This window comes from Eriocheir sinensis, chromosome 2 (assembly GCF_024679095.1).
Source record: "Eriocheir sinensis breed Jianghai 21 chromosome 2, ASM2467909v1, whole genome shotgun sequence".
NCBI lineage: Eukaryota > Metazoa > Arthropoda > Malacostraca > Decapoda > Varunidae > Eriocheir > Eriocheir sinensis.
This window is the reverse complement of record NC_066510.1, coordinates 31893463-31912645: the sequence shown is the minus strand read 5'-3', so window position 1 is coordinate 31912645 and position 19183 is coordinate 31893463. Positions and strand designations below refer to the sequence as shown.

Genomic DNA, 19183 nt, shown 5'->3' with positions numbered 1-19183 from the left:
AGGACAAACAAACATAAACAAACGAACGAACAAACAAACTCGCTCTTCTCTTGACCCACTTCTACAGGAGGAGGAGGAGGAGGAGGAGGAGGAGGAGGAGGAGGAGGAAGAGGAGGAAGATGTGATATTTTATTATCTCTATTTATCTATCAATCTATCTATCTATCTATCTATCTATCTATCTATCTATCTATCTTCTGACGCGTTTCACAGCCCTTGACGATTCAGTTGAGTTATACATAAAACACAACCATTTTCTACCTCGTCTCCTTCACCTACTTCTGCAGATGTCACCGAGTCTCTCTCTCTCTCTCTCTCTCTCTCTCTCTCTCTCTCTCTCTCTCTCTCTCTCTCTCTACGTTTTCTGTCTTTCTCTATGTCGTGTTTACAGAGCAGGATCGAGACAGACAGAAAGGAGAAAAGAAATGAAAGAAAAACGGGCGAGTAAAAGGAGACAAAGAAAACAAGAGAGAGAGAGACACTGAAGGACAAGGAAGAACCCACTTGACACATTTGACAAGGTTTTCGTAGGAGCTGTGGGCATTCTCAGCAGGGGAGGGGGGGGGGGAGTAGCTTTATGACCCTGATGGCAGTTTGGTCATTCTCTGGTGCCATGAACGTAAGAAAACACTCACTAGACCTCGATTAACCTCCTTTTCGACCTTTGGAATGATGTGAGATGACCATATTAAACATTGGCTCCCATTTGGACTGTTTCCCAAGGCCACAGAGAATAGTGATTGGGTTTTCATGGGTAATTTTCCCGTTCAAGATAAAGAGGTCGTGTAAAACTATCCCTAACATCACAAAACACTCCATGGACGTCACAACAACATCTAGGAGAGGCTTTTTAACCTGGTAGCTGCGGGGATCATGTTTCTTAAAGGCCCTTCCCTCTAAGCGAGAAAAATGAGAAAAAAATCATCACTCACGCAAACCATTTCATAATATATATCAACGCATTTGTGATCAGTTTATGCATCATCTATTTTGGGGGGTTGATATCAAGGCAAAAATGTGGCCCGTCGCTGCTACACGGTAAAGGCACAAATTTGGCCCGTCGCTGCTACCGGGTTAAATAGGCGAGGTGAGGTGAGGTCCTAATACTATGGTAGAAGAAACTTACCTCCCTTTACCTTGGCTGATACGTTTGAGCATACGAGTCCTATTGGCTAAGTCCCTCCCTCCCTTCACCCACTTACTGTTGCTGCAGGATCATGTCTTTAGCGCACGAGGACCAGGTAGTGGCGCCCCTCAGCCCTCGCCCCGCTGCCATGATGAAGCCGCTGGTGTTGCACGCGTTGCTCACCCCGTCGTGGCGAAGACCCAAGCTGGAGGAGGGAAGGAGGGGGCGAAGAAGGTGGTGTGTGAGGTTAGCTGAGGTAGTGGTGGTTGGTTTTATGGGTCAAAGTTATACGGAACACCAAAGGAACATTACACAAACGTCACGACACAGACACAAACATCACGTTAAATAAAATAAACATCTGATGGCAAGAAAAAATAACACCTACCACATCAGACAAAGACAAAAAAACAGACTTTTTTTTTTTTTTTTTTTTTTTACAGCAAAGGAGACAGCTCAAGGGCACAAAAAAGTAAACATTAATAAAAAAGCCTGCTACTCGCTGCTCCTAAAAGAATCCAAAGAGGTGGCCGAAAGATAAGTCAGTTTCGGGAGGAGAGGTGTCCTGATACCCTCCTCTTGAAAGAGTTCAAGTCGTAGGCAGGAGGAAATACAGATGAAGGAAGATTGTTCCAGAGTTTACCAGCGTGAGGGATGAAAGAGTGAAGATGCTGGTTAACTCTTGCATAAGGGGTTTGGACAGTATAGGGATGAGCATGAGTAGAAAGTCGAGTGCAGCAGGGCCGCGGGAGGGGGGGAGGCATGCAGTTAGCAAGTTCAGAAGAGCAGTCAGCGTGGAAATATCGATAGAAGATAGAAAGAGAGGCAACATTGCGGCGGAATTTAAGAGGTAGAAGACTATCAGTATGAGGAGGAGAGCTGATGAGACGAAGAGCCTTTGCCTCCACTCTGTCCAGAAGAGCTGTGTGGTGGAGCCCCCCACATGAGATGCATACTCCATACGAGGGCGGACAAGGCCCCTGTATATGGACAGCAACTGTGCAGGGGAGAAGAACTGGCGGAGACGGTACAGAACGCCCAGCCTCGAGGAAGCTGATTTAGTAAGAGATGAGATATGAAGTTTCCAGTTGAGATTTTGAGTTAAGGATAGACCGAGGATGTTTAGTGTTGAGGAAGGTGATAGCTGGGTGTTGTCAAAGAATAGGGATAGTTGTTTGGAAGATTGTGTCGAGTGGATAGGTGGAGAAACTGTGTTTTGAGGCGTTGAAGGACACCAGGTTCTTCTTGCCCCAATCGGAAATAATAGTAAGGTCTGAGGCTAAGCGTTCTGCAGCCTCCAGCCTTGAGTCGTTAAGTTCCTGAAGGGTGGGTCTTCTATTAAAAGAAGTTGAATAATGCAGAGTGGAATCATCGGCGTAGGAATGGATAGGACAGTTCGTTTTGGAAGAAGATCATCAATGAACAACAGAAAAGAGTGGGAGATAGGACAGAACCCTGTGGGACACCACTGTTAATAGATTTAGGGAAGAACAGTGACCGTCTACCACGGCAGAAATAGAACGGTCAGAAAGGAAACTGGAGATAAAGGTACAGAGAAGGATAGAAACCGTAGGAGGGTAGTTTAGAAAGCAAAGATTTGTGCCAGACCCTATCAAAAGCTTTTGATATGTCCAGCGCAATAGCAAAAGTTTCACCGAAACGGCTAAGAGAGGATGACCAAGAGTCAGTTAAGAAGGCTAGGAGATCACCAGTAGAACGCCCCTTGCGGAACCCATACTGGCGATCAGATAGAAGGTCAGAAGTGGAAAGGTGCTTTTGAATCTTACGGTTAAGATTGATTCAAAAGCTTTAGATGAACAAGAAAGTAAAGCAATAGGACGGTAGTTTGAGGGATTGGAGCGGTCACCCTTCTTAGGTACAGGCTGTGTGAAGGCATACTTCCAGCAAGAAGGAAAGGTAGATGTTGACAGGCAGAGGCGAAAGAGTTTGACCAGGCAGGGTGACAGCACGGAGGCACAGTTTTTAAGGACAATAGGAGGCACTCCATCAGGTCCATAAGCCTTCTGAGGATTGAGGCCAGAGAGGGCATAGAAAACATCATTTTGAAGAATCTTTATAACAGGCATAAAGGAGTCAGAGGGGGGATGAGTAGGAGGAATATGCCCAGAATCGTCCAGAGTGGAGTTTTTAGAAAAAGTTTGAGAGAAGAGTTCAGCCTTAGAGATAGATGAGACGGCAGTGTTGCCGTCTCATCTATTACAGAAACACAACAATCACAAACACACAAACACAAACCAAACAACTGGAACCACAACACTTACACACACCAAACAGAAACACACCCACCCACAAACACGCACCCACTCTTGACTCCCCCTCCCCCTCATCATCACCACCACCACCACCATCACCCCTCACCTAGGGCCATGTTCGTGAGCCAGGACATAGGAGCTCAGGGCGCCGGCTGAGGGGTATGGATGGCCCCTGTAGTTGACGGCGCCCAGCTCGTTGATCACACAGGACAGGGCGGCCTCACACACCCCGCCCGTGTACGCCAGGCCCATGGTGACGCCCTCCTCCCCCCCGTTGGCGCTCTTCACGTAAAAGTTGAGCCTGTAAAGAGGGCAGAAAGGTAAGGAAGGGGGAAGAAAGGGTAAGGGGAGAAAAGGTTAGGGAAGGTTAGGTAAGGTAAGGTAAGGTAAGGTCAGGGGTGGATCATTTGAAAGAGTTGAGCTTGTAAAGAGGGTTGAAAGGATGAGAAAGAAGGAGGAAGGGAATGCAGGGGGGAAAGGGCAGGTAAGGTAAGGTAAGGTAAGGTAAGGGGTTGAGCTGATAAAGGAGGTGAGAAAGAGGGAGAAAGAGGAAGGAAGGGGGTGAGAGATGAAGGGAAAGGGAAGGTCTTAGAGTTAAACGAAAGGAAAAAGTAAGAGAGAGAGAGAGAGAGAGAGAGAGAGAGAGAGAGAGAGAGAGAGAGAGAGAGAGAGAGAGAGAGAGAGAGAGAGAGAGAGAGAGAGAGAGAGAGAGAGAGAGAGAGAGAGAGAGAGAGAGAGAGAGAGAGAGAGAGAGATGTGTGAAGAAATGGGGTTGTTAAAATGAAGGAGAGTGGGTTAACGAGTGTTTTTAAGACTGGAGAAGGAAAACAAGGAAAAAGAGGGAAAGAAGGAAAGAACATAGTCATAATAAAGAGGAAAAAAATGATAACTGGAATGTAAGAATGTGCAAAGTGTGTGTGTGTGTGTGTGTGTGTGTGTGTGTGTGTGTGTGTGTGTGTGTGTGTGTGTATTTTCAGCGTTAGTGACTGATTGCACAAAGAGAAACGGAGAGAAAGAAAACACACACACACACACACACACACACACACACACACACACACATACCCCGACAAGTAGACCCCGATATCCCAATGGTTCGGGCTTGCGTCATCGGGGTCGTTGTTCTTCTGGTTGTAGGCGCAGAAGGACTTGAGAAGCCCCACGCGGTTCCCTTTGTGGGTCGGCAGGTCCGCGGGTTGCTTCGTCAGGAGTCTCATGTGCGTGATTGTGAAGTCCACCTGTCTGCCTAGTGTTGGATGGCTGTAGAGGGCTTGTACCTGAGGGAGGGACAGTGAGGGAGGGTAAGGGATGGTGAGCAGGATACTTGTTGCAGTGAAGAATGAATGATCAACGTTTTAACCTAAGAGAGAGAGGGAGAGCAAGGAATAATAAAGGAGAGTAAGAAAGGGTGAGCAGATACTTGTTACAGTGAAGAATGAAGGATTAACGTTTTCACCTAGGAGAGAGGGAGAGTAAGGGAAAATAAAGGAGAGTAAGAAAGGACGAGCAGGAAGTTTGTTGAAGTAAAGAATGAATGTTAAGCTTCACGTTTTTAAACCTGGGAAAAAGGGAGAATGAGAGAGAAGCAGGAAGTTTATTACAATGTAGAATGAATGAATGTTTAACGCTAGTAAATATGATAGATGAATAGAGAGATAGATAGATAGATAGATAGACTAAGATAAGGTGGGCAAGATGTTTACTGAAGTGTAGGACCAATGTATATCGCTTCCACCTACGACAAATAGACAGAGAGAGAAAGATGAAGAAAGAAAGAAAGAGAGAGAGAGAGAGAGAGAGAGAGAGAGAGAGAGAGAGAGAGAGAGAGAGAGAGAGAGAGAGAGAGAGAGAGAGAGAGAGAGAGAGAGAGAGAGAGAGAGAGAGAGAGAGAACCAATACACACAACCACCTTTCGCTCGCTTTCAGTGTGGCGGTTTGTTGTTCCTGGAAGCGTTTTTCGGCCCTTTCAATCTCACACATTGTGAGGATATGTTGATTAATCCTCCACATTGATGTTGTATTGGAGAGAGAGAGAGAGAGAGAGAGAGAGAACAAAGTAACAAGAAACCAGCCCAATCCACCCCAACCGAACTCCCTCCCCCTCCCCACACACACAAACATACACACACACTCACATTGTTGACGAGGCCGAGGACGAGGTCGATAAGTTCCTGCTCGGGGGCCAGGAAGCCGGTGAAGGTGTCCAGGAGCGCTTGGTCGAGGAAGAGGCCGAGTTCGACTGTCAAGGGGGAGTCTTTAGCGCCGCCGCCTACACCGTTTCGCTTTACATCCTCAATCTGGAAAAAGGATGACTCGACTAATTGTGTTTACTCTCTCTCTCTCTCTCTCTCTCTCTTTATCTATATCTGTTTATCTATCTATCTATCTGTCTGTCTGTCTGTTTGGCTGTAAGATGGGGAAATGGAGAAGATATAGAGATAGAAACAGACAGACAGACAGACAGACAGACAGAAAGACAGACAGGCAGACAGAGAGACAGAGGGACCGACCGACCGACAGACAGACAGACAGACACACAGACAGACAGACAGACACACAGACAGGCAGACAGACAGACAGACAGGCAGAGGGACCGACCAACCGATAGACAGACAGACAGACAACCCCACACATGCTTACGGTTGGGTCGATCATGACTTGGCTAATGTCGGGCACGTCGTCGGGTAGAGGGAAGGGAGAGCGGGCGCAGCTGTCGTAACCTGGGGAAAGCTCTCATTAGCGGCGGCCAGGTGAACTCGGGCAGGTATAAGGAGCCTAGGTATGCTGCGAGACCAATCAAGCCATCGAACTATCTATATATACCTGCCACACTCTAAAAATAACTCTCTCATTATCTATCCATCTATTCATCTATCTATTTATCTATCTATCTTCCAATCTTTTTACTGAACTGTCTATGATCCAATCTATCTATCTTTTAATCTATCTGTCTGTCGATCTATGTATCTATCTCATTCCGAATCTAACATCCTCTCTCCTTCACTCTTTCTATGCCTATCTACCTATATATCACTCAATCTATCGAAATATCTACTTCTATACCCCTCTCTACCTTTTTCTTTCACCCTCTGAACCTAACACTACCTCTCTTTCTTCCTCTCTACTACCTCTCTCTCTCCCTCCATCTCATACACAAACCAATACTTCAAAACCTCACACACTCTCCAGCTTACTCAGACAGTCTTGGTCCAGCACGCCGGGCAGGGGGTGTCGCTTTACCACGTGTGTGTAGCCTCTCTCGCTTCGCTTTTCGGCTGGCGGGGACATCGGCGACAACTTCGGGCGAGGAAGGAGCTCAGCCATCTCCTTCTCGATCATCAGAAGCACTCGCTGAAGGGAGAGAGAAGTAGTTAGTTTAGAGGTGGGTGTCTTAGCGGGGGAAGAGTGGAGGAACTATATAGAGGGAGACTAGTTTTGGGGAGGCCGAGTGTCTGAAGATCACCCACATGCTGTTAGGATCTTCAGTCAACCTTAACTTCAGCGACTTCGGTTAAGAGGAGCACCGAGGGTTAGCATGGGCCAAGCAAGAGTCATACACCACGGCAGCCACTATAAATATAATTTGCCTGCGCCACTAACGGGCTGGGGCAGTCCATAAGGCCCCTCAAGAAAGCCTACCGACGCAACAGGCAGAACAAAAAAAGGGGGGGAGAGAAGAAAGTAGGAAAGACAAGAGGAAAGAGAAATACACACACACACACACACACACACACACACACACACACACACACATACACACACACACACATATATACATACACACACAAAGGGGGATTGAAAGATAGATAAATAGATATATATCGAGAGAGAGTCTCTCTCTCTCTCTCTCTCTCTCTCTCTCTCTCTCTCTCTCTCTCTCTCTCGCTCGAGTTCGAATGTATACCTCAAAAGAATCTGGCGGTCAATACACACCCACCCACTCTCTCTCTCTCTCTCTCTCTCTCTCTCTCTCAAGGGTCATCATTGTTCTCCGCGACCGTGAAAGAAAGATGAAAACAGAGGAAGAAAAAAAGGAGGAGGAGGAGGAGGAGGAAGAAGAAGAGGAGGAAGATGATGTCGAGGTGAAACAGGAGGTCCAAAAACGAGCAGGAGGAGAGAGAGAGAGAGAGAGAGAGAGAGAGAGAGAGAGAGAGAGAGACGCTAGAGAAGAAAACACTCACATACACAAAAAGAGGAAAGAAAACGTAGGAAGGTGGGAGAGCGGGGACTAAAAATAACAGTGAATGAGGGAGACTGAAATAGAATGAAGCGGTAAGCGTGGGTGTGAAGGAGGAGGATGGAAGGTGACGTGGAGTGGATGCCCTGAACAACAACACAGACAGACAGACATCCGATACCTTTGCACAATACACCCATGACGGCACACATCAACACTCACTGTCCCATCCCTTAACCCGGTAGCAGCGACGGGCCAAATTTGTGGCTTCACCGTGTAGCAGCGACGGGCCAAATTTGTGGCTTCACCGTGTAGCAGCGACGGGCCAAATTTGTGGCTTCACCGTGTAGCAGCGACGGGCCAAATTTGTGGCTTCACCGTGTAGCAGCGACGGGCCAAATTTGTGGCTTCACCGTGTAGCAGCGACGGGCCAAATTTGTGGCTTTACCGTGTACCAGCGACGGGCCAAATTTGTGGCTTCACCGTGTACCAGCGACGGGCCAAATTTGTGGCTTCACCGTGTAGCAGCGACAGGCCAAATTTGTGGCTTCACCGTGTAGCAGCGACGGGCCAAATTTGTGGCTTCACCGTGTAGCAGCGACGGGCTAAATTTGTGGCTTCACCGTGTAGCAGCGACGGGCCAAATTTGTGGCTTCACCGTGTACCAGCGACGGGCCAAATTTGTGGCTTCACCGTGTACCAGCGACGGGCCAAATTTGTGGCTTCACCGTGTAGCAGCGACAGGCCAAATTTGTGGCTTCACCGTGTAGCAGCGACGGGCCAAATTTGTGGCTTCACCGTGTAGCAGCGACGGGCCAAATTTGTGGCTTCACCGTGTAGCAGCGACGGGCCAAATTTGTGGCTTTACCGTGTAGCAGCGACGGGCCAAATTTGTACCATGATTCAAACCCCCCAAAATAGATGATACATAATCTGGTCACAAATGCTTTGATATATATTATGAAATGGTTTGTGTGAGGGGTGATTTTTTCTCATTTTTCTCGCTTGGAGGGACCATTAAGAAACATGATCCCCGCTGCTACCGAGTTAACAGACAGACAAACACCCTAATCCCATACACACAACACTTATTACTATAAAACTACACCCAGCACACTCTCTCTCTCTCTCTAGCCCCCCCCCCCCCCCTCTCTCTCTCTCTCTCTCTCTCTCTCTCTCTCTCTCTCTCTCTCTCTCTCTCTCTCTCTCTCTCTCTCTCTCTCTCTCTCTCTCTCTCCCTCGCAACACAGCACCACCCACCGGTCCATCTCTGTGACACAAAGACACAGTTCCGCTTGGTCCGTCTTCGCTGTCGGGGTCTGGTTTGGCCTGATAGAGGCAGGGTCGGGGCGCCAAGGGCATGTGTTGGTACTCCCGCTGACTGAAGTAGCCCACGCGACTCAGGGTAGCGCGGGGTGACACCAGCCAGGAGGACGGCGTGAGGGTGAACTTGAAGAGCCTGTGGAAGGAATGATGGAAGGGTGAGGTTGTCGAGGAGGAGGAGAGGAGAACAATCAAAAGGAGGCCTAAGAGAGAGAAAGAGAACGAAGAGAAGGAGGAGGAGGAGAAGGAGGAGGAGGAGGAGGAGAAGGAAGGAGAGTAGAAGGATCGAGGAGAGATTATTTCAATGGAGTGTGATGAGAGAGAGAGAGAGAGAGAGAGAGAGAGAGAGAGAGAGAGAGAGAGAGAGAGAACGGCAATTCAACCGTGTGTGTGTGTGTGTGTGTGTGTGTGTGTGTGTGTGTGTGTGTGTGTGTGTGTGTGTGTGTGTGTGTGTGTGTGTGAGACCTTTGTAACACACCTCAGAGAAAAAAAGGGAAAACATGGGTGGGGGGAAAGGGGAGAAGGGGAGGGGAGGAGAAGGGGGGGGTGATGTTGCTCTGGTAACCGTCATCTTTTTTCTTTTTTTTTTCTTTTCCCTTCTTCTTCTATTATTATAATTCCTCTTCTTCCTCCTTTGTCTCCTCCTCTTCTTCCTCCTCCTCCTTTTTTTTTTGCCTTTCCCTTCTTAATCTCCTCTTCCTTCCTCTCTTCCTTCAACTAAATATGATTCCTTCTCCTTTTTGTTCTCCTTTTCCTTCTCCTTCTACTCCTCCTCCTCTTCCTCCTCCTCCTCCTCCTTCTTTTTCATCACCACCAACCATCACCACCATCTCTTCCTCCTCCTCCTCTTCCTCCTCCTCCTTCTCTTCCTCCTCCTCCTCCTCCTCCTCCTCCTCTCCACTCACTCACCATCAACAAAATAACAACAATAACACTCCCTACTCACCTTCTATTCATGGTCACCTTCAGCAGACTCTTATCCGCCTCATCCCGGGTGTGGGCGTGACCGTAGGAGTCGGAGTGGGCGTGGTCACCCTTCAGACTCACCTCCACCCTTGCGCTCGAGTACTCCATCCGGGTCTGGTCCTGTCCCTCGCTCTCCTCCCCCTCCACCCCCTCCTGTGGGAATGGGGAAGTGGGTGATTGAGATGCTGTTATAGAAAATGGGATAAAAGAGAGATAGACAGATAGATAGAGAGATAGACGGAGAGACAGACACAGACACACACACATACACACACACAACCCCCTCCCCCACCCACACACTCACCTGCGGAGGATGCATAGCGAGACAACCAGGTAGCATCATCATCATCATCATCACCACCATCACCACCACCACCACCACCGCCGCCGTCGATTCACTCCCCCACCCTCGCCGCCGCCCCCACCCACTCCCTCGCCGACTGGTCATTCCTCGAGTGCCTTTCCACCCGGTGACTGCTGGCGCCTCACCTGCCGCGCGTCGTGAGCTAAAGGCGCCTCGTTACCTGTCCGGGCACCTGTGTGGAAGAGAGGTGAGGTATACTAACCATTTCAGACCCGCTGTGGCATCGTTTTTCGGGAATATCTTCAAGGCTATTAGTCGGACAGTTATGACATTCTTAGAGAGAGAGAGAGAGAGAGAGAGAGAGAGAGAGAGAGAGAGAGAGAGAGAGAGAGAGAGAGAGAGAGAGAGAGAGGACAGGTGATAGAAGGATGGGAGTTCGAGGGGGATGGGGGGAGCTTGTTTGGTGGGGGAAGGAGGGAACTGATGTAGGGGAGGGGGGGGGGTAAGTCGACTTATCCGAACCTTTTCTCAGGTGTTTGGGTTCTAACTGACTACAACTTAAAATCATAACAGTAAACTCCTAAAGTATATAAATTTGACTAACTCCAATAACACCATAAATTACGGCGGGTGTTGTAAACATCGTCTTAGAATGTCATAACTGTCCGACAAATAGCCTTGAAGATATTCCCGAAAAACTCTGCCACATCGGGTCTGAAATGGTTAGTAGGTTTAGTTAATTAGTTAGTTTACTTAATTTAGTGGGCTGTCTCTCCCTATGCATAGAAATGTACATAAAAAAGTAAATTTGGCCTAAGGAGAAGTATGCGATTGGATACTGATAGATATTTTTATCAACTTCCATACATCTTTTTACCTCTGGCGGACGCGGAAATGAAAAAAAAATGTTCTATAATTGAATCGCCTTTCCAATCACACACACACACACACACACACACACACACACACACACACACACACACTTCGTTCCCATATTCATTGATCGACACAAATTGAAAACCTTTTAATGGAGTGTTTTCCCCCTGACTGTGTGTGTGTGTGTGTGTGTGTGTGTGTGCTATGAATCACTGAGAGTATATGAATCGTTAATGTCTGCTCGTACACATGTTTGCTTCTCTCCCTCCCTCCCTACCTACCTACCTCTCTCCCTTCCTTCCTCTCTACCAACCTGCGTGTCTGCCTGCCGGGACTTGCATTGTGGCGTCGCAGGGAACCACTAACAGAGAAACACGAATGATTACGTGTCTGTCCGCGCCTTGAAGCAGCAACAGCAGCACCCGATCACAGCCCATAATAGCGTGTGTCAATGTCCCTTCAGCCAGGCACGTCGGGTAGCCTTGAGGTCCCTATTCTTAAACGTATCGGAGAACATTGACCGTTCTTCCATGAGTGTTTTCCCTGTTCATGGTGCAGAAGTCGTGTGAAACTATCACCGGCATCACAAAACAGTCCACGATTACCCCAGCAACTTCTAGTACGAGAGGATTTTCAAACAGACGAACTGAGGCGCCGAGACGTTCAAAACAATATGGGTTTCACTTCACACATGCAGCTCGGCAATGACTGGTTGATAAGACGCCAGTGGATCTCTCTAGTGCATGGCTAAAAAGTGCATGAAAGGAAACTGCCCGACAAGCCCAACGAGGGGTAACGCTGAATACCACTTTCGCGAGAGTAATGACGGTTATAGAGGATTGTAAACTGCATAGAAGGGTATTGGAGAGGGTAGATATTGCTGAATCGGTACATGGGTTTATAGGAAAGATACATAAGAGTTGTTCGGAAGAGTTTAATGATCCTAGATGACAACTCAACCTAATACAAAAGAAAAGTGATCCCAGCATTATAGAATTATACAAAGACCCGAAAAAACAAAGAAATGCAAAAAAACAAATGAATGTTCGTAGGTTTGTGCTGTAATTTGATATTTTAGAGAGAGAGAGAGAGAGAGAGAGCAAAGGGAAAACCATCCCCCAGAGGCAAAACTACTACCAAGACAGTTCACCTCCCCCGTGTGTGTGTGTGTGTGTGTGTGTGTGTGTGTGTGCGTGTGTGTGTGTGTAATGAAGAGGAAGAAAGGGAGGAATTAACAGTGGAAGTCAACAAAGGAATTTTTCTCTAATCAACAAGAAGCAGAAAAAGATAAAAAAACAAAAACTAAAAAAACAGGAAATCATACACAGCATCCCAGCATCATTATCACCATCAGCAGCAGCAGCATCCCAGCATCATCAACTTCACACACACACACACACACACACACACACACACACACACACACCTCTGTACATTCTCATCTCTCTTATCACTCTCTTAGTATCGTATTCATAACCCTTTATCCCCTCTATCATTCCCCCTTCCCTCCTTTCTGCCTTTACGTTAACAATCACACCGTTTAACCTTGTATTATATCGTACATGTATTATATATATTTAATACTTACGCCGTCCCCTCCCTTCCCTTCCCTTCCCATAACAACAAAGCGTCCCCTCTTTGATCTGAGCTAGAGAGAGGAGGGTGGTGGTGGTGATGGTGGTGGTGATGGTGGTGATAGTTGCTGTGGTGATAGTGTCAGAAGTGAGGTTGTTATGGCATCTCTCTCTCTCTCTCTCTCTCTCTCTCTCTCACGCCACCTGTTGCCAACTCCGCGAATGACCTTTACTTATCGTCTGGTTCGCGGAATGGCGGCCCTTGAGAGGGTTGTTAGCATTACTGATATTGCCTGTGTTAAGGTGTTGTCGTAGGTGTGGTGTGTGGGCGTGTTTGTGCGTGTATGTGTGTGTGTGGGGGGGGAGGGGGGGTTGTAATTGCCTATCTGCCTGTCTGTCTGTTATGTCTGTCTGTCTGTCTATATGTATGTGTGTATGTAAGTATGTCCTTGTCCGTCACTCTCCTGTCTATCTGTCTGTCTTCTCATCTGCTTTCTATCTATCTACCCATCATTTTGTCTCCCTACCTGTCTACCTGGCTGTCTATAAGTATGCCCATCTCCCCGTCTGTCTGTCTGTCTGTCTGTGCGTAAGTCAAAGAGTGAGGAAGAGCCCCGAGGTACAGACCAACACCTCGTCTCTCGCCTCCTCGTCCTCGCCGCTAGAATAACAAGCAAGTGCGGTGCGTTAGAAGACTGTAATCGGGATGCTAATGCGGAGCGGGACGGAGGAAAAGTGTGTGTATGTGTGTGTGTGTGTGTGTGTGTGTGTGTGTGTGTGTGTGCAGCAACTACCCCATTGTAAGCATAGGTAGATAGATAAGGAGGTTAGGAGGGAAGTGGGCTAGGAAGGAGGCTCAAGCTCACATATTTGACAAGGCTTTCGTATATAGGATTTCTGTGCATTTCCAGGGGTAGTTTTATGACCCTGGTGGTAGCTTGACCCTTCTTCTGTACCATGAACCTGTAGAAACACTCATTAGAACCCGATTACTCTCCTTTTATGCCATTGGAACCTAGTTGATGAAACCGATTTCGTATATAGGAGTTCTGTGCATTTCCAGGGGTGGTTTTATGACCCTGGTGGTAGCTTGACCCTTCTTCTGCACCATGAACCTATAGAAACACTCTTTAGAACTTGATTACTCTCCTTTTTCGCCATTGGAACTAGTTGATGTAGGAGGCGAAACCATCTGATAACACCGACTTAGAATTCAAGGTTACCTGCGTGTATTTCCAACCGGGTGAGCAATGTGATTAAGTTCAATTCCCTCCCGCTAATGATACAGGTGTGTTGGACTACTGGCTTATACCTTCATCCCTTCCTCCTTCCCCCGCCGGTGTCCACTCTCCTTATCCTTGTAAACCGTTCATGAGGAGGATGAGAGACTGAGGAGGAGGAGGAGGAGGAGGAGGAGGAGGAGGAAAGGAGGGAGAGAGGAAAGGAGAAAGGTGGGAAGAGGAGAGAAGAGGAGGTAGAACAAGAAAAGGAAAAAGGAAGGAAAGAAGGAAGGCAGATGAAGAGGAAAAGGAGGAGGAGGAGGAGGACAAGAAGAAGAAGAAGAAGAAGAAGAAGAAGAAGAAGAAGAAGAAGAAGAAGAAGAAGAAGAAGAAGAAGAACAATAAAAAAACAGAAAAACAGAAAACGAAAAATAAAACTGAACTCGAAAGAAGAATAAGGAAGAGGAGGAGGGAAGAAAGGAAGGAAGAAGAGGTAGAGGAGGAGGAGGACACACGGAGGAGAGAAAAAAAAGAGAAAATTAAAACGGAAGCCGGAAAAAGAAGGGGAGGAAGGGAAAGAAGGGAAGGAAGGAAGGAAGGAAGGAAGGAAGAGGAAGAAGAGGAGGAGGAGAGATGGACGCACGGGGGAGAGGGGGGGAGGGGGGGAGTTAGTCGCTGATGCAAGGCTCAACAAACTTTTAATTGAAGCTTTCTCTCTCTCTCTCTCTCTCTCTCTCTCTCTCTCTCTCTCTCTCTCTCTCTCTCTCTCTCTCTCTTCCCTAATACTCAAGCTCTTACAGGAGGAGAGGAGAGTTTTTGAGCCCAAGTTGATGGAGAAGAAAGAAGAGGAGGCGGAGGAGGAGGAAGAGGAAGAGGAGGAGGAGGAGAAGTTTCGTATTAAGTTTTACTTGGTTTTCTTATTAATTAGTTTACAGATTGGGTTCTTTTTTTTAATCTGGTAAATGCGCTTTCAATTAGTTCAACTCTCTCTCTCTCTCTCTCTCTCTCTCTCTCTCTCTCTCTCTCTCTCTCTCTCTCAACTCCACATTACCTCCTCCCCGCCCCCCACAACCCCACATGACCTCTTCCTAACTCCCACATAACCCCCTCAAACCCCCATGTAGCCCCCACAACCCCACATGACCCCTCCCCAACCCCACAGAACCCTACATGACCCATCTCCAAGGACGTCTATTTGACTGAAATTAGTGGGTCATATCAGCGCCCCAGAAAACATATTTCAAGTCCGTAATGCTGGTAGATTCTTTTTTTGGAGGGTGACTAAAGGGCATCCTAGGTCCAAGATTTGGGGGTAGGGGGGAATGAGCACTTCTAGGGGCATATTTAGGCCAATATAAAAAAATAACATGGGGAGGGGCTATCCACCAATACGTAGGAAGAAAAAAAATAGTCTACCATATAATACTTCATTCTCTCCCGTATTTTTATTTTCTTTCAAAAATATAAGGGATAACTTAGTCATTCTCCGCGTGAAATCGTTTAAAATCATTTGCAAGAGAGAGAGAGAGAGAGGGGGAAATCCTTCGACGTTGACGGCCTTTAAAGGGCTGTGATGTACCCGTAAAAAGCATAATAAGGGGGGTGAAGTTAATCTTAAAGTAATGGTTGGATTAAGAAACCCCTGCGTCGTCTGATCTTGCTTTCTCTGACAACTATTCATCAACATCACCATCGGGTCATCTTCATAATATATATATTTTTTTTAATGCGCCATGTAGGATACACTTACTGCTTTTTTTTACAACAAAGGAGACAGCTCAAGGGCACAAAAAAAAACAATAATAAAAAAAAGCCCGCTACTCGCTGCTCCCAAAAAAGAATCAAAAGAGGTGGCCGAAAGAAACGTCAATTTCGGGAGGAGAGGTGTCCTGATACCCTCCTTTTGAAAGAGTTCAAGTCGTAGGCAGGAGGAAATACAGATAAAGGAAGATTGTTCCAGAGTTTACCAGCGTGAGGGATGAAAGAGTGAAGATGCTGGTTAACTCTTGCATAAGAGGTTTGGACACTATAGGGATGAGCATGAGTAGAAAGTCGTGTGCAGCGGGGCCGCGGGAGGGGGGGAGGCATGCAGTTAGCAAGTTCAGAAGTGCAGTCAGCTTGGAAATATCGATAGAAGATAGAAAGAGAGGCAACATCGCTGCGGAATTTAAGAGGTAGAAGACTATCAGTAGGAGGAGGAGAGCTGATGAGACGAAGAGCCTGCATTATCATAGACAGAGATATACCAGTCCTCGTCTATGGACCGAAAATTATTCACTGGTAACACACACACACACACACACACACCACAGCATCCCTATATTCCTTCTCTTATTCCTCCTCCTCCTCCTCCTTCTCCTTCTTCTTCTTCTTCTTCCCTACCTTTGAAAATGAACACTCCCCACGACGGTGTCAACGAGAGAGAGAGAGAGAGAGAGAGAGAGAGAGAGAGAGAGAGAGAGAGAGAGAGAGAGAGAGTAATAACACCCATAAACATTTGATACACAACCACAAGCACAACACACACACACACACACACACACATACAGACACACACACACACGGCCAGTGACGGGGCCAGAATTCTAATAGCGATAGTCTGTGTGCTTGCGGTCTAGCTGGACGGTGACGGTTATAATGACGAATGCGACACGTGATGGCTATATATTTCCTATTTATGTAGCGTTTATCTATTCATTAGGTACTTAGCTCTTGGAAATATGCTTGGAAATTTAATAGAAATATAAGACAACTTACTGATGACATTAATTATCACTTCCAAGGCCTCATCGGAACACTAGATAGCCTAATATAATCTTTTTTCTACTCTTTTTTTTTCTTCCTTTAATTGTGTGTTAATTACCCTCTTGAAGACATAGCGAGTAGTATTTCATTCACGGTTCTTGCACATTTTCCTTCTCTCTACCTTTTCTTCTTTTTGCACATGCTTATACTGAATAATCTACCATAAAAAGACATGTAATGAGTATTCCTATGTATATTCTTATTTGTTATACTGCGTTTCTTAGGTTCAAGCCAAGCACGTAAACAACTTAGATATGGTGATGAAAATCTATGCATGCTCAAATCACCTGCACATAAACAACTTTGATATGGTGATGAAAATACGTGCATGTTCAAATCACCTTTCCCTGTGTCTGCGTCTCATATGCATGTGTCTCCACACCTGACCTCTGGGAGTCCCTTTGACCTCTCGGAAACCACCACCGTTAGTGCAAGCCCGTAGCAAGGAGGGGAAAGGGGCGGGGAGCTGAACTCACCCCCCATCAGAAAAAGAACTTATTAGCCCCTTTAGACATGTTTCCCTTATGAGCGCATATGAGTGCTTGAATATGTTGCTCCAGTAGAAAGATACGCAGAAAGAGATATACATATATAAAAAAAGTAAAAAAAAAGTAAAGTAGTAAACGTTTCAAAGCTATAAAACGTAAAGTCAACGATAGAATATTATCAGCCCTCTAAGGAAGAAATACCTAGCCTACCCATACGATAGCCCGCCCTCTCTCCCGTATTGTAAGTCCTGGCTACGGCGCTCCATTAGTATCATAAAGATGCTTCCAGAGTCTTATCTCAACGCTGCCCTAATAAAAGGAGCCATAAAACATCTACTAAACCCGGATCTCACCTTAAAACTGAGTGAAAACCGCCTTCAGGAGATACAGGGCCATAGTCTTAAACATCTCGAGGCAAAAAGCACACGTATTTGACAAGACTTTCTCATAAGAGTTGCGGGCATTTCCAGGGGGGAGTTTTTAACCCTGCTGGTAGTTCAACCCTTCCTCTGTACCGTGAACCAAGGATATCACTCATTAGAACCCGACTGGTCCCCTTTATGGCCCTAGGAAATAGTTGATGTGAGTGGTGGACGCGTCTGAGGATACCAACCCACACGAAACCCCGCTCCTGTGCACGCTAAAAGCCACTCTCTCTCTCTTTGTCATCGGGGCGCGGTGCTGTTAAGACATTTGTATACCTTCACACCCAACCCTCTGTTAAGACATCTGTATACTTTAACACCCGCCCTTTTGCCTGGAAACTAATACTTGGTGCTGAGGTGAAAGATGGGTGGGTACGAAAGCTCTGTGTGTGTGTGTGTGTGTGTGTGTGTGTGTGTTGCTTCCGCGCCCGTATGACAGACTGACAAGTTGCATACCTAATTATTATCATCAAATATTTATGTTTATCGATTCATCTTATTACTGATGTAGTGGTGGTAGTAGAAGTAGTAATTGTTGTTGTTGTTGTTGTTGTTGTTGTTGTTGTTGTTGTTGTTGTTGTTGTTGATTGCTATCTTTTCCTGCTTAAATCTATTCGTGACATGAGATAGATGGATGGTCAACAGTACCTGCTTTAGGCTATTGAAAAAACAACAAAACGAAAAAAAAAATAGTTAAATCAACCACCTTTGGGACTCGCATTAACCGATTCTCATTTCCTGGTTCTGCAAAAAGTTTAGGTGGCACGCAAACACGCTAGTCTGCCGCCGAAGAAAAAAATAGTAAACAAAAAAGTTATATTTGGGAACATCCAGATAATAATATATAGCCTATGCAAATATCGTCTGTTCACCCTAGCGAGAGAAAAAAAAATCAAGGTATTAATGTATTACTATATATTTCCTCTTGCGTTTGGGTTAACACATTTTCTTAACTAATAGGATACTTAAATATAATACAGAAATACGGAAAGAAATAGTAAAAAAAACGTCATTATAAACTTCCTCTTAAGTTTTATCTAATCATCTTTTCCCGACCCAAACATAAAGTAAAGACAAATAAACAAAAAACATTCAAATTTCATCTAAAACCAAACTATAGTATCATAAATTTCTAATAAAAATCCACATGACCTCTCTAAAACATTCTTTAAAACACACTAAACTAAACTACTTGCAATGTGTGTGTGTGTGTGTGTGTGTGTGTGTGTGTGTGTGTGTGTGCGCGCCAGAAAGAGGTTGACCACTCACCTTATAATCTCACTAGCCGATGACAGCACCTCACTCCGCGTCCTTCCTCCACCGGCTCTTCTGCTAAACTGAGGCTGTGTTCTCTTCTAATACTACTTTCCTAACATCCATGACCTCACCCCGTCCTCTAGCTCTTCTCCTCCTCCTCCTCCTCCTCCTCCCGGACCCCCATGCCCCCAGAACGCTTCCATACGGCCACTGAACGAAACTGGAGGTGAATGAACCGAGCGGCGCTTTCGCATGGCATGTAACATAGAATTGGCGCATTGCAAGTACTTTCCTTTCCCATAATGTTGTTCTGTGAAGTTTTGCATTCATATCGACAAAGAAAAGGTAGGGAAAGTTGGGTAAGGAGTG

At 46.3% G+C, this 19183-nt stretch overlaps 1 pseudogene; it reads right to left on the bottom strand.

Annotated features, from left to right (window-relative positions):
• Positions 1-18968, bottom strand: part of LOC127002986 (A disintegrin and metalloproteinase with thrombospondin motifs adt-1-like) — a 36390-nt pseudogene extending 17422 nt beyond the window's left edge.
• Between the last annotated feature and the right edge of the window lie 215 nt (positions 18969-19183).